Raw genomic sequence first — 15,090 nt, 5'->3', positions numbered from 1 at the left:
GAAGAGAACCAATTTGATATAATGGTTAAGGCATCAATTTAGGATCAGAGACTGTGAGTTGTAGACTCTGCCTTAAGCACAAAATCAGCTAGGCCAATCATACCCTCTTAGCCCTAGGTAGCAGGCAATAGTAAATTACTTCTGAAATCTTGTCAAGGAAATCATAGGGACTTGTCTAGGCAATCACAAGAAGTCAACACTAACTCAAAGGTACAATAAGTAAAACATCTGCCAAGACTGCCTAGTGAACCTGTGGGCGTCACCATATTCCTCATCCATCTTCTTGTCACTGAGATTGAGTTTTCAACTCCTGTGAATGCAGATATGGCCTTTCACACATTATCTTGATGTAGGCTACATAATGAATTTTTTGTCTCAAGGATAAAAATGAAAGCAAAGGCCACTTAAGGGAGAAAAGACTGAAAGCTCTGCTTGCCCAGCATGTGAAACTGTAAACGCTGTTTAACGAAGTATGCTAGCTAATACAAAAATTAATCAAACTACAGGATGTATTACTGCCTTGTGTATAATCACAGCATCATGTCATCATGTTAAATTGTGTGTGTGTTGGCTTAATTTGTTCTGTTAACACAACCATTATTGTTTGTTACTCATGCCTTATGGATTAGCACGTGCAAAAAATAACCGGTGTTTCAATTACCACTTAGAGAAAAAAGCTGAATATGCTGTTGACTTCAGAGCAGAGACTCTGCACCTCCTTGCTTCAGAGGAATTGGCTGTCTCTGGTGAGGTAATGAGTTCTACCCAATATTTTCTTGAAAACCTTGAAGAGCTCTTGAAGCAACAGAGCTGGGAAATAATATTATTCTGAAGTGCCCTCAAGCCATGATGCAAATGCAACAAAAACAGACACCACTACCATAAAGTTGGTGGTTTGCTATTTGGATGTGTGTCTCCCTCTCAATTTTCCCTATAAAGGCAGAGGCTTATAGAGTCTATTTAGTTCTCACCTAGTTGGCCTTAAAGTATTGCTACTCAAGGGGACATCTGACTCTTTTCTCTTCCATGCTGCTAGAGGCAATAGAAGCCTATAATGATAAATTATACCATTGCTCTCCTATAGGTAGTTGAAAAAAAAAAGATACAGCCACAGTACAGCCTTAAATCAGTGGAAGATTTTTCCCTCCTTTTGTGGATTCCTTTTAGAATAAGGAACCCACATCTATTTTTTCTTGCAAGGAAATCTTTCACAAAGCATTTCTGCAAACTTTGCTATTTCTCCTGTCAATTGGCACCTCCATGACTGCCATACATGTGCATGAATGCACATGCATTGCGCCATTGCATGTATGTTTGCCACATTAAAGCAAATGGACAGTTCACCCCAAATATGAGAAGAAAGGCAAGGGTGATGGTTGAACCAGTGCTTGACCTAAAGCTTGCAAAGTTGGATTTAGATTACTGGTGAAGTATTTGTTATGCCAGCTCTTTAAATACATAATAGGTATTCATTCTGTGAGGCTATTTATACATACTTAATTCTTGGAGTTTGGTCATTTTTTCATATCCATCTGTAATTCATCATAGACTAGTTGAAAAATGAAAGATAACACTGTAAAGAAAACCACTATCTTAAAAAAGGAAGTTATCCCATTTCATAATGAAATCCACCCAAAATAATTGTGATAGATGCATATTGTCAATTAGCTACCTTATTTTTTGTCCCGCAAGAGAGTCTAAAGGAATGTTTCCAATAGAATTTTAACTTGCAAAAGAGCAGTAGAGTAGCATCACCCTATAAGACATATTGAAATATAGCACAATAAATTAATATATCTCTAGTGGAACATGGCTGTGCTGAGTAGAAAATAACAAACCTGAATTCTTAAAAAAAAAACTTTTTTAAAAAAATCCCATAACTGAATAGGAAGCTGAGTTCTGTGGTGCTTAAATTAGCATATTGTTTATATATTGCACACAGATGGGCTGTTCCAAACATGATCTAGAAATTTGTGTATCTTTGAAGGGCAAGACCTTCCCAAAATGCCTGTCTCAGTGACTTAAAGCACTTAAAAGTGTTGGGGAAATTATTTTAACCCCTATTTGTATGAAATAACAAAATAAAGTCTGACCTTTTTTCTCAGCATGTCATGCTTTGTGTTTTTCTATATATCTTCCACCAATTCTTAACAACAAGGAACTATTATAATCTGGTAATGTATGCTTTCTTCACAACAGCACACATCAGTTGAAACAAGGTGTACTACCTAATAGAAGTAGAAGTGTGAAGAGCATTTACTGGAGGAGGGAAGTCAAGGCAAACCAGCTTTGGGAAATAAAGATGTCAGTTTAACTTGACACCAAAAGAATGTGATGATTTCTGATATATAGCATATTGGTACTTTTGAAACATATAATTTAATTAATTAAAGTTATTTATAGCCATTAGCAATAACAAAAGCATTGTAGATTATGAGCACCCGAACTGCAAGTAAGACTGAAATGAGAAGTGAAATTTCCTTCTATCTGAGCGAGGAGAGATCATGTTATGTCCTTACCAAGGTCAAGTTGCCATGACATGTATTGTCTGCCTAATAAACTAGGTGAACTGAGCTTCTATTTCTATAGAAACAGAACAGCATGTCATTTAAATCCAGGAAGGGGATTAAGCTGTGTCTAACTTAGCTTGCTGGCCTTTGGACCAAGACAGGAGGCTAAAATAGCTGTAAAATGGAGTGGCTCTGACTAGCATCCCCTTTCCCTAGCTACACATGGTATAAAATAAGAGCAAAGAGAGGAGAGGAGGCTCTGATCTCCAGAGTTGTATTTCTTAACCGAAAGCAGTGGGATAATTATGGAAATGCCAAGTTAATTGGCTTCCCACCAAGATATCTAGAGTTCATCACATAGCAAAAGATGCTGCCACTTTTGCAAGAACTAATCCAAATGCTCAATGCTTGAAACCTCAACTGGAACATGAGTGATTGTAAGCACTGATCAACAAACACCACATAATTGTTGGTAGTCAATATACTATGTGGTTAAATTTGCATCTATCTAGAAGAGTCTTTGTGAAATTGTATTGCTGTGTGAGAAAGATCTGGGAAACGGGATGAAGAGATGCTGCCTGGGAAACTGTCAGATAAGGGACCGCATAGCTGGATAATGGGTTCGGCAAAAGGCTGAAGAGGGACTCTCCCTAGTTTCTAGGGCTGTAAAGGAGGCAATGAGAGAATTGTACTTTCAAATGTGCAAGTTTCTGTTAACTTAGCTTTACAATAAAGTAGAATTAGCATATCTGGTCATGTTTCCTGTCTGGTCTGCCTGGTAAAAGTGACAGATACAGATTTCTGGTGGTTGGTTAGAACAAATATTTCCTTATTATGAAAGAATAGTTTAGAGAGAGTCTGTTGTATCAGTCAGTGAGAGCACCATCTTGTGAGTTGTGGCACATAATTCAAGAGGCAAGTGAGACCATGAGAAAAAGGGGGACAAAAGTACCGTAATAAGCATGCCTGATTGTGAAGAAAGGTAGTGTACAATGGAAAGAACTGCCCTCGGAATAGGACAACTTGCCACAGCCTACTTGCTGTAGTCACCTCACCATGAACAATTCTCTGCGGCCAACTAGCCATGGGACAACTTGTCATGGCCAACTCTCTACCGGCCAACTCGCCGCAGGAAAATATATCAATTCAATTTAATTCTTTAAAATAAATAAAAATTGTTTTAATTTTTGTCATTCAGATTTCATTTTGTCTCTTCTTTTGCATCCTTTCTTTAATGATTCTGTCCCACCATTTCTTTGATATAAGTGTAACTCTTGTCCCACAGCGAGTTGGCTGTGGCAAGTTGGCCCATGGCAAGTTGGCCGCGGCGAGTTGGCCGCAGTGAATTATCATAGACCCAACTGTCCTTGCTCAAACCATAGGCAATGGAGCCCGACCTCATACTAAAACTATATAAAATGCACATAGGATCACAGTGGAAAGATACTTGCGACCATGCATTTTGGGAGGGGGTTTATTTCTTTCCACCACCACCTTATCTATCTTGCCTTCCCATTCAAATATCCTTCAAAAATGCTAATTTCCCACACATTGAAGTTTTCTATTACTTTGTGAGGGCAAATGGCTCCAGAGCAGTGGTGGGATTCAGCCAGTTCGCACTACTTCGGGAGAACCGGTTGTTAACTTTCTGAGCAGTTTGGCAAACTGGTTGTTGGAAGAAATCATTAGGCCAGAGAACCGGTTGTTAAATTACTTGAATCCCACCACTGCTCCAGAATATTAAGTTCAATGACACCACAGCACAGTGTGCGTATCGGAGCACCAATTCATGACATCATGTGGATCTACCTATTTTGAGTAAGCAAGCCTTTTCATTCTAATATACAATATTGAATATGAAAGATGTGTTCCAACAATCCATAAATCTCCAGTGTACACTCTTCCCAGAAACATCAATGTTGTCTATCATAGATACTTTTCATTGTTTAGGAGAGGGATGAGTGTGTGGCTCTTACATTAAGAAAATTATATTGGTTAGGTTTGCAAAGATGTGATTGTATGCTTGAAGGATGTCACAAATTTTATACCAGTCAAAAATTTTGGGGGATTATTATTCTGTCTTTAATGTTGAATTTTGCTCCTTTGCTTTCTCCATCACCTAACAACTTGAATTTCCTTTCTTGCCTGCAGCTGATTCTTTGAAAGCCATCTGGATAATACCATAGTAGTAAAATGCCATCTAGTGGAAAAATATTCCTCTAGTCCTGAAATGAAACCAGTTAATTAACTGAACAAGATGAGTTCCATCAAAACTAAGATAAGCACAGGGTCTGTGTTTTTAATTATGGGCTTATTTTTGAGCCCAGTGCAGAATTGTTCCATTAGAAGAGTAGATGAGGTAAAGTTAACAATCAAGTTTATAGAGAGATTCATGTAGGTTTCTAGGTAACAATCCAGATCTTGGAAGTGATTTGCTGTTGCCTCCTTACAGGATTCCCCCCACCCCCATCCCAATCTGAACTTTTTTCAAGAAAATCCAAAGTTAATGAGGCTCAGTCACATTATTTTTAGGGATACTCTCATTGAATACCTCCTAATATTGGCAAATAATCCATGTGAATAGAAAAGTCTTTTGTAGATTTTAAATGATTATAAAACATCAGTAATAAGAAAGTAACGGGATTTATAAGGAGCCTACTCTTAGCCATTCCTATTCCATTTCTTAGTTTTAAATTAGCAGCTAAAGAAACCATCCCAAAAGAGAGCCTTTTTGTTGCCTCTCCCATAACTTCATTATTGAAAGTGTTCTAATATCTTATAAAAGAACTATATTTTCTGAACAATATTTGCATATGAGAAATTAGCATAGCAATAAGGGGAAAGAGTAAGAATCTCACTTCGTTTCTGGGAAAACAATTAGCAACTATCACAGAAGTGCAGACTTAATACATTTCAGATATGTTAGCAGCCTAGCGTCTATATTTTGCTTGTAGATTCCACATACTATTTTTCAGGATATTGCATGCCCAAATCACATCATGACCACATCATGACTCTGGACTATGGTTTTGCCATTCAGAGAACAAATAACTCACTCAAAACAGTCTGAAACAATCAAGAGTCTGATTTCTTATTAATCAGCACCTAACTGGAATTTAATGTCAGCTTCTCCAGGCTATTACTGACCTTTAGGTATTTATCTACTAAGGCTGTGTATTTAAGGGATTCCTCTCTCATCAGCAGTTTGTGTTCTATACTTAATGGAGATCTTATTTTGGGGTGCCCTGCTCTCTCTTTTGCTCTAGCAAGCTATGGCTTAGATTATAAAAAGATCAACGGTAAGATGGAGATGATCCTATTTTCCTGATAAAGGACAGATAAAATAAGACTTTGCAGAATTCCAGTACAAATGAAGGCAAATATACATGTCCCAGGATAATGATGCGAGATCAAATTTGGGTCGGTCACTGGAACCAGCGATTTACTCTTCCGAGGTTTCAGACTCCAGTACAGTTCATGTCAATTTGAGATAGTTACACAGGGCAGATGCTTCTAGCTTGTCCTGGTTTAATGCAAAGCATTGATCCCAGGAAGAAGAAAATGCTGCTCACCTCAGGGCCTGCATCAAGTGTTACATTTCTACCCCTGTGCAGTCCAAAGCACCTTCAAAGATTGAACCCAAAGCATAGCACAGCTCTAAGACATAGTATTTCTAGATTTAAACAATTTGTGTTGGGTTAGCAACAGACCCAACTAACCCTCCCTTGGATCTACTAAAATCTGACTTATTGCAGAATGCTATGAATAGGGAGAAATGTCTCCAGCAATAATTCATAGCATCTTCATTTCTTGTCATTTTGAAGAGTCGTAGGTGTTAATTTGTATAGGCCCATGATGGTGAACCTGTGGCATGCGTGCTGGAAGTGGTACGCACAGCCATCTCTCCAGGGATGCCAGCTGTCACCCATTGCTCTTCTGGGTTGCGGAGCACACATGCGCACCGGCCAGCTGGTCTTTGAACACGCGAGAGCACCATGGGAGCACCAGAAGAGCAGCTCCCTGGCGCGCATGTGCGCACTGGGAAGCTGAGCTTCCGGATTCCAGCATGCACATGCACGCCGGGCAGCTGGCCTTCATGCACACATGCACGCCAGAAACCAGAAGACCAGGTACCGGCGCACATGGCTCTTCCGCTTTCCAGCACTCCCACACATGCACATCAGGGAGCTGCTCTTCCGGTTTCTGTACCCCCCTTTCACATGCACGCGCTCCCGTTTCAGCACTCGGTGTCGTAAAGGTTCGCCAACACTGGCCTAGGCCATATAGTGCCCTCTTGTGGTCAGTAATGGAGATAACCGTTCTAGATCAGTATTTCTTCCATCAGTTGTCAAGATCAATATTGTCTGAGGCAGAAAGTGTTGGCTCTCACAAAGAGAAGGATAAAAGCAGCTTGCAATTTTACTTTTATTGAGTTCTGGCTAATGATGGCCTTATAACATAGCTCATTGATTCTAATATACTGTGAAGATGATTCAGAAGATGATTCATATCCTGCCATATTTCAAACTTTTCATTCTCTTTTGTAATATTTTTATTTCCTCTTATCTTTAGTTCTTATAGCGTCCATTGATTATGGATGCTTGCTCATATTTTCTGCATTGTTGTTCACCCATTCAAATAAATCCACCAGGGAACACTGGGGAAATACCTGAGGATTGGAAAAGATCTGATGTAGTTCTCATCTTGGGGGAAAAAAGGGGGGGGAACAGACCCAGGAAACTACAGACCAATCAGCCTAACATCAATACTTGGGAAGATACTGGAAAAGATAATCAAAAGACAAATCTGTGAACATCTAGAAACAAAGTTATAACTAAAAACCAGCATTGGTTTGTTAAAAACAGATCATGCCAAGCCAATCTTATTTCATTGTTTGACAAAATGATTAAATTAGTAGACCAGCAAAATGCAATGGACATAGTAGACTTCAGCAGGGCATTCAACAAAGTAGACCACAATCTACTTCTTGGTAAGCTAGAAAAATGTGGGATAGACAGCATCACCACCAGATGGAGTTGTAACTGGCTGATAAAAAGTACTCAATGATTCATTCTTAATGGTAGTATGTCTACATAGAGGGAAGTAAGCAGTGCGGTACCACAAGATTCCGTCTTAGGCCCAGCACTCTTCAATATCTCCATAAATGACTTAAATAAGGAAATAGAAGAGGAACTCAACAAATTTGCAGATGTCACTAAGATGGCAGGAGTAGCCAACACCCCAGACAATGTCAGGATCCAAAAAGATCTTGACAGACTTGAATAATGGGCCCTATCCAACAAAATGAAATTTAATGCAGAGAAAAGCAAGGTTTTACATTTAAGGAGGGAAAAATGCCTTGGTAGTACAGTGGTTTAATGCACCCTGTTATTAACACAGCTGCCTGCAATTTCTGCAGGTTCGAATCTTACCAGGCTCAAGGTTCACTCAGCCTTCCCTCCTTTCTAAGGTAGGTGAAATGAGGACCCAGTTTGTGGGGGCAATAAGCTGACTTTGTATAAAATATACAAAAGTATGAAGGCTATTGCTTAACGCATTGTAAGCCGCCCTGAGTCTCCGGAGAAGGGCAGCATATAAATCAAAAATTTTTTAAAAAAAATCAAAGGTACACATACAGATTAGGTGAAACCTGGCTCAACAACAGTAACTGTGAGAGGAATCTTGGAGTTCCAGTGGATGATCACTTAAATATGAGCCAGCAGTGTGCGGCAGCATGCAAAACTAATAACATGGTTGTATAAACAGGAGGCATAGAATAAAAATCATGTGAAGTATTAGAATCACTTTATAAAGCCTTAATAAGGCTACATCCGGAATTGCTGCATCCAGTTTTGGTCACCACATTACAAAAAAAAAATGTTGAGACTTTGGAAAAAGTGCAAAGAAGAACAACTAAGAAGATTAAAGGCCTGGAGACTAAAACAAGAATAGTTCGAGGATTTGGCTTCGGCTAGTCTAGAGAAAAGAAGGACTAGGGGGGACATGATAGCAGTACTCCAGTATTTGAGAGGCTGCCACAAAGAGAAGGGGGTCAATTATTTTCCAAAGCACCAGAGGGCAAGACAAGAAACAATGGATGGAAATGAATAAAGGAGAGAAGCAATCTGGAATGAAGGACAAACTTCCTAACAGTGAGGACAATTAACCGGTGGAACAGCTTGTCTTCAAAAGTTGTAGGGGCTTCATCACTGGAGGTTTTTAAGAAAAGGCTTGACAGCCACTTATCTGAAATGGTATAGGGCAGTGATGATGGCTAACCTTTTTCAGACTGAGCGCCCAAAGCGTGCATTAGCGTTTGACATTTAACCCCCAAAATGCAATGCACGCACAGGCCCCGTGCATGCATCCTCTCCCGTGCATACGCACCCCCGCATGCGCCCTACCCGTGCATGCGCCCTGCCCCCCTGCACATGCATGCATGGCCCCCTTGCATGTGCCCCTATGCATGTGCATGCGCGGCCCGCACCCCCACACACACACATGCATGGCAGACACCCGAAGATCAGTTGGCCGGTGGTAGGCACGCACACATGCGCAACAGAGCCGAACTGGGGTGACGGCTCACGTGCCCACACAGAAGGCGCTGCGTGCCACCTCTGGCATGCGTGCCAGAGGTTCACCATCATGGGTATAGGGTATCCTGCTTGAGCAGGGAGTTGGACTAGAAGACCTCCAAGATCCCTTCCAACTCTATTCTGATTGCTTGATTGAATACAATGGGGATCCATAATATTTGTATATTCATTGAACTGAACTGAATTGGTCATTTTTGCCCTGACTATGGCTACTTTTAACTCAATTTGCCCTGTTGTTGGGGTCCAGCTTTGAATTTCACGTGTCAAATAAAGCCCCCAACCTGCCAATTGTTATCCATCTCTTTTGTAGAATTACTGCAACATTCGTCTTTGACCATGATCTAGAAGTAAAATTAAAATGATAAGTAATTCATGTAATTGTATAATTCACATCATCTCTTTCACAAGCAGGGCTTTTCTTGAGGAAGAGAATTTGCAGCCCAACTTTCGTGTAAAGGATGAAGTCATATGCTCCATTTATGAGGATCGTGGAAAAACATCTCATCCGAACAATGGATTATTGACTCACTGTCAGCACTTCAACCTGCATTTACTCTAGTGCTGACATAAGAAGGAGAAGCGAAGGCATCTGGAAAGGGACGGCTGACTTTTCACCTACTTATTTTCCCTGGAGATAATGTTTCCGAGGAGATGAGATGGGAGGGGGGAATTCCTTTGAGCTGGAGTAGATTAGGGGTAGAATGACTTGGAAGATGGCCAATGAGTGCAGGGGAGTGGGTAACGGAAAGGGAGGGTTTTGGGGCTGGAAGTCAGTGTTGGCTTCGTTTGGAGTCAGGTTAGGATGTCATGCTCAATAAATAGGAGTTTTTTCTTCAAAGATTTTGTTTGAAATGCATTTTATTCGAGACGACCTCGAAACTTGACACATATTTGAACCAGGAGTGAAATCCAGCCAGTTCTATCCGACATGGGCGAACCAGTAATGGTGGCTGCGGGAGGCTCCGCCCACCTGCACCGACATCATGATGTCACTTTTTGTGACATTTTAAGCCTCTGCACATGTGCAGAAGGCTCTGCGCATGTGCAGACAATGGCGCACGGAGCACGCACATTGGCAAACCGGTAGGGAAGATAAGTAAATTTCAGCCCTGATTTGAACCACCTATTTCCCTCAAAGAGGGACTCTCCATAGTGTACAAGAACATGTTAAAATATAAACGCAGTATATAAAATTAAAAAAAATTAGGAGGCAAGAATAATCAAACACTGTTAAAATTAGTTTTAATTAGTTAAAAAAAAGTGAAGGGAGGGCTTTCAGGGGACTAACCAGTGGTGGGTTTCAATTTTTTTTACTACCAGTTCTGTGGGCGTGGCTTGGTGGGCATGGCATGGCTTGGTGGGCGTGGCAGGGGAAGGATACTGTAAAATCTCCATTCCCATCCCACTCCAGGGGAAGGATACTGCAAACTCCCCATTTCCTCCCAAATAGCTGGGACTTGGGAGGCAGAGAATAGATGGGGGTGGGGCCAGTCAGAATTTTTACTATTTTTACTATTGGTTCTCCGAAGTACTCAAAATTTCCGCTACTGGTTCTCCAGAACTGGTCAGAACCTGCTGAAACCCACCTCTGGGACTAACCAGCCCCATGGCTGTGTGTTCCTCTGTCCTCCTCATGCAGTGCCACAAAGCCATTTTTTTGACTCCTTTTCATAAGACCCAGAAAGTGGGGGCCTGCCTAATTTCTGGGTGAAGATATATTCCATAGGGTGGGAACAATGGCAGAAAAATCTCTCTTCTTAGACTCCACCAGTAAGAGTTCTTCAACTGATGGGGTCTGCAACATATTATATCGTAACCTTCTGACCAAATCAGAGCATTATTTATTTCAGAAATGCTTCATAGTCTATTTTTATCTGAAACACAGCTGGAGAAGAGATGAAGCTGGCAAATTAAAAGAAAGGGAATCGGAGACAGAAAAATAGATTTATTGGATGTGGGCTGCAAAAGTCCAGATGACTGCTTATTAAGCTCTTAACTTCATCCAACGAGAACCCAGAGTTTTGGAGTACAGAACCAGTTTTCCTAGCCTAACATGGTGTTTTATATATGGTAGGTTCTCTGCTGAGCAAAGCAGATCTTCTATGCATAAGCAGTGGCCCTTCCAATCTTATTTATACGTTGAGTGTGGATCAGTAGTGGGTTTCAAATCCCATCGTTACTGGTTTGCTTGTGGATGTGTGCACGCTCCCGCACAACGCTTTTGCGCATGCGCAGAGATGTCTGGGCGGGTGGGCGGAGCCTCCTGCCGCCATCGCTACCAGTTCACCTGATCCAGGGGGAACCGGTAGCAACCCACCACTGGTGTGGATTTCATGCATTGCTAATTGTGATTGCTAATTGTGAGGGAATTAGGAATCTCTAAACCAGATTATAGCTTTTCTTTGTTCCAAGTGAGCATTACAAAATTGGAGTTAGAATTTATGGAACTATCAATGCCACTACGATCCAAAGACATTTGCCAGTGAGAATTTAGTGAAAAAAATATTCTAGGCTATAACATTAGTGTGGATAATTGCACAAAAGAGCCACTTGTATTATTGCATTGTTTGACAGGCATAGTACAGACAATCTTACAAAGCTACAATAATCTTCTCTTGGCCCTGTTTAAATAAATTGCAGCGACAGATGTCCCATTCGTCTAGTAACAGTCCATCAGCCCCTGAAATCCTATTAGGTCATTTGAAGGAATAAACATAATCTCCCTAGCTTTCCAGTTCCTTTTCTTCCCTATCTTTCCACCAACATCTCCACTAGTTAGCTGAAGAATCCTGGGTTGACGTTTTATATTGCTTCAGAATATTTTTGAATCAATATTTGAATCAATGAAAGGTATTCAGGCTTTGAAGGTTAATCAACATGTGATACAAGGATATTAAGAAAATCAAAAAAGGAACACCTGCAAGATGGAGACAGTGAAGTCTTTGGCTTGATATACAAGACATTGAAGTCCTATATCCTACAGAACATTATTTATGCTGGTGCTGGAGAATAAGTTGTATTCTTCCCATACAACTGCAAAAAAGGTGGCAGTTCTCTCCAAGACCAAGCCTTTTCCTCTTTGAATTAGCGGTTCTACATTCTTTACAATGCCCCTTCAGTCAGACATCCTCCGTGAAGTATGGGCATCCGAAGGGTAAGTCTATGTATATTCTCCTTAAGGAAGGATAAACTATCTTTGGCATGACATTGGCAATCTAGATTGGAAGTGAAAGAAGATTATTTTATCGGGTCTTTCAGTACTGCCTCCAGTTTTGGAATGCGATAAAACTTAGACAAGGTGTCTTCAATTGACTCACCATCTCTGGGTGAATTTGCTTCTCATCTTTATGACTACTATAAATTTGCTTATCCCCTTCCTCTAGAAGGAAAGGGAAAAATCTGTCTTATTGTTGCTTGTATGCTCAGGAAGGAAAGTAAATAGTCAGGGCCAATTGTGGGGGGGGGGGGGAATGGGGGAAGGGTAGTAATCAACCTGGCCAGTAAGTCCTAAGAGTATTGATGCTTACTGGACCTGAAGTCCTTCTCAATATCTCTTTTCTTGTAATTAAAATAATAGGAAGCTCTTAAGGATGCATTTATGAAAATGTCTATAGAGATTCTCAATCATCCAGGTCATGGTTTTCCCAAAGGTGCTTTTTCAAGAGGCAACTAGACTTTCTGGGGGTTTTTTGAAGATGTTTCACTTCTCAGCCAAGAAGCTTTTTCAGCTCTTGGATGAGAAGCGAAATGTTTTCCAAGAAAAACAAGACAGTCCAGTTGCCTCTTGAAAAAGCACCTTTGAGATTATGAAAATGTTAGAGATTTTCAACATTATCAATTATATCATATTTGCAGTAAATAATATGGTAGCTCCAGATGGTTTCCTATGGGTTCTTCTAGTACAAGATAAGCAAAGGGAGTGAAGTGAGAGAAATGAGTGAAAAACTAATTTAGTTTGCCAGTCTCTAAGCATAAAGTTTGCTCTTTCACATCAACCATTTAACGGCCTGACCTCAAAACTATTTCCTAGACAGGCAGCTTGATCGATTGAAGAATTTATTTCCTTTATTTTATCTTCATTAATTATAGCAAAGATCAATGGTGGTACAATTTCATCCAATGTTGTGAGCGCTTAAATAAATACATTGCTAAGAAAAAATTAAATTATCTGAGATGATTTGGCTGTCTTGTGATGTTTTGCTCCCATTTAAAAAAAATGAGAACTTGATTTGTTTTAAATTAAATCCTTAGATGTCGTGAGCTATAGGGAGCTAAAGAGGGGTTAGAATGGCATGCATTTGTCGGTATTTAAAGATCACTTCATTTGTCTAGTAATTAAACTTCCATATACTCCAGGGAGAAAAGAAAAATAACAACTTCAGGCCAAATTGATATGTACACAATTTTAAAGCTACTGGTTTACTACAGCCATGGCAAACAGAGATAGTTTGGCCTATTATAAAGAGGCAGGTTTTGCTTTGTGTTATGTCCATGCTTCAAAATGTTTTGAATATCAGTCTTATCATTCTTTGATGACAAGCAGGTACGGGAGTTTTACTCTAACATATCTCAGGGTTATCAAGTTTAGAAAGGCTAGATTAAAACAGAAGAAATCCTTCCCTGGTTATGGCTGGACCCCCATCTTTATTATGAATTCACCAGATAGTGTCTCTCAGTTTGCACCCATTTGCAAAATGGAATTACTCACCTAACTTGCCGGTTTGGTATTATTGTAAGTTTCTATTGGATGCAAATTTCTCTGGACCATTCAAATGCATTTCATAAATGCTAGAGAAAACTGTTGATGTAGGTTTAACCATCTAGAAAACTATAGCTTTTCTAATATTTATTGCCACCCCAGTGAACAAGGTGCCCTGAGTTCTAATTATTTTGGGTCTTGAACATAAGTATACTGATCACTACTTAATATGGCATTCTCATAAATGTCTTTTATTTATGAGAATGCCATATACATCCGTTATATAAGATAGTCCAGAGTTATATGGGTCAGAACTACTTTTATTGTAACAATTAAGTCTGGTGGCTTCTCCCTTCCATCCCTTTATCTTCATGTGAACTAGGGAGGGGGATTGTCTATGTTTTCTCACCTTACTTTCTTGGCCTGAGTTGAAGCCCCATTTATCCAACCATTGCCTTAATAGCAGCTCTTCCTCCTGCCCTTCAAGGCCATTTCCTCTTTCTACTACAATATATCTCCTTCTCCCTTCTATCTACAATTTAATAAGCCACTCTTCTCCTATCTGGCTCCTGTTGTGACTAAAACACCCATGATTCTTCAATAGCATTGGCCATCAGTGAGTTGCAACAGCTTGTTTATATCCTGCCCTTCTACTGCAAAAGAAGTATTCAGGGCAACTTAAATATTATTTAAATTATCTTTCATAGAGCAGCAATGTAAGATAATCAACAAAGAGACTGCCAGGATCAGCTATTAAAAATAAAATAGAATCAGAGAGTTGGACACATATTCCTGACAGAGGGCTGGCTATCCACTCATTGCCTGTATAAATTCAGGAAAGGGGATCCCACCATGTGAAACTTGTTTTATTGGTAGATATTTTTTTCTAATATTCATTCCAAAACTGCCATCAGCTAATTCGAATCCATTAGTGCCTGTATAGTATCCTTCAACAGTGGCGAACAGTCTTAATTATATTTAAGGAAACTAACTTTAAAAAATAAAACACAAACCAGTTATGATCCACTTAAATCTCAAGCCTGGATCCAAGACAATTTCTGGCCTTACACATTGCATTAAGCAATAGTTTGCTCAAAAACTAACTAACTAACATTGATCAGTGAAGGGGTCAACTTGCCTCTTGGGTAGAAGATTGCAAAGTTGGAATAAGATAGCCAAGAGGCTTTTGCCCCACCAAATATATTTCTATCGATATATATAGTATGCCGATCAAGGCTTCTGAGGAAGAACAGAGAGTGAGCTGCATAGATCTGCATAGCCAACA

The sequence above is a fragment of the Pituophis catenifer genome, unplaced genomic scaffold (genome assembly GCF_029215685.1).
Source record: "Pituophis catenifer annectens isolate HBS135680 unplaced genomic scaffold, rPitCat1.0.hap2 SCAF_3, whole genome shotgun sequence".
NCBI lineage: Eukaryota > Metazoa > Chordata > Lepidosauria > Squamata > Colubridae > Pituophis > Pituophis catenifer.
The sequence above is the reverse complement of the archived record's forward strand: the minus strand, read 5'-3'. Positions refer to the sequence as shown.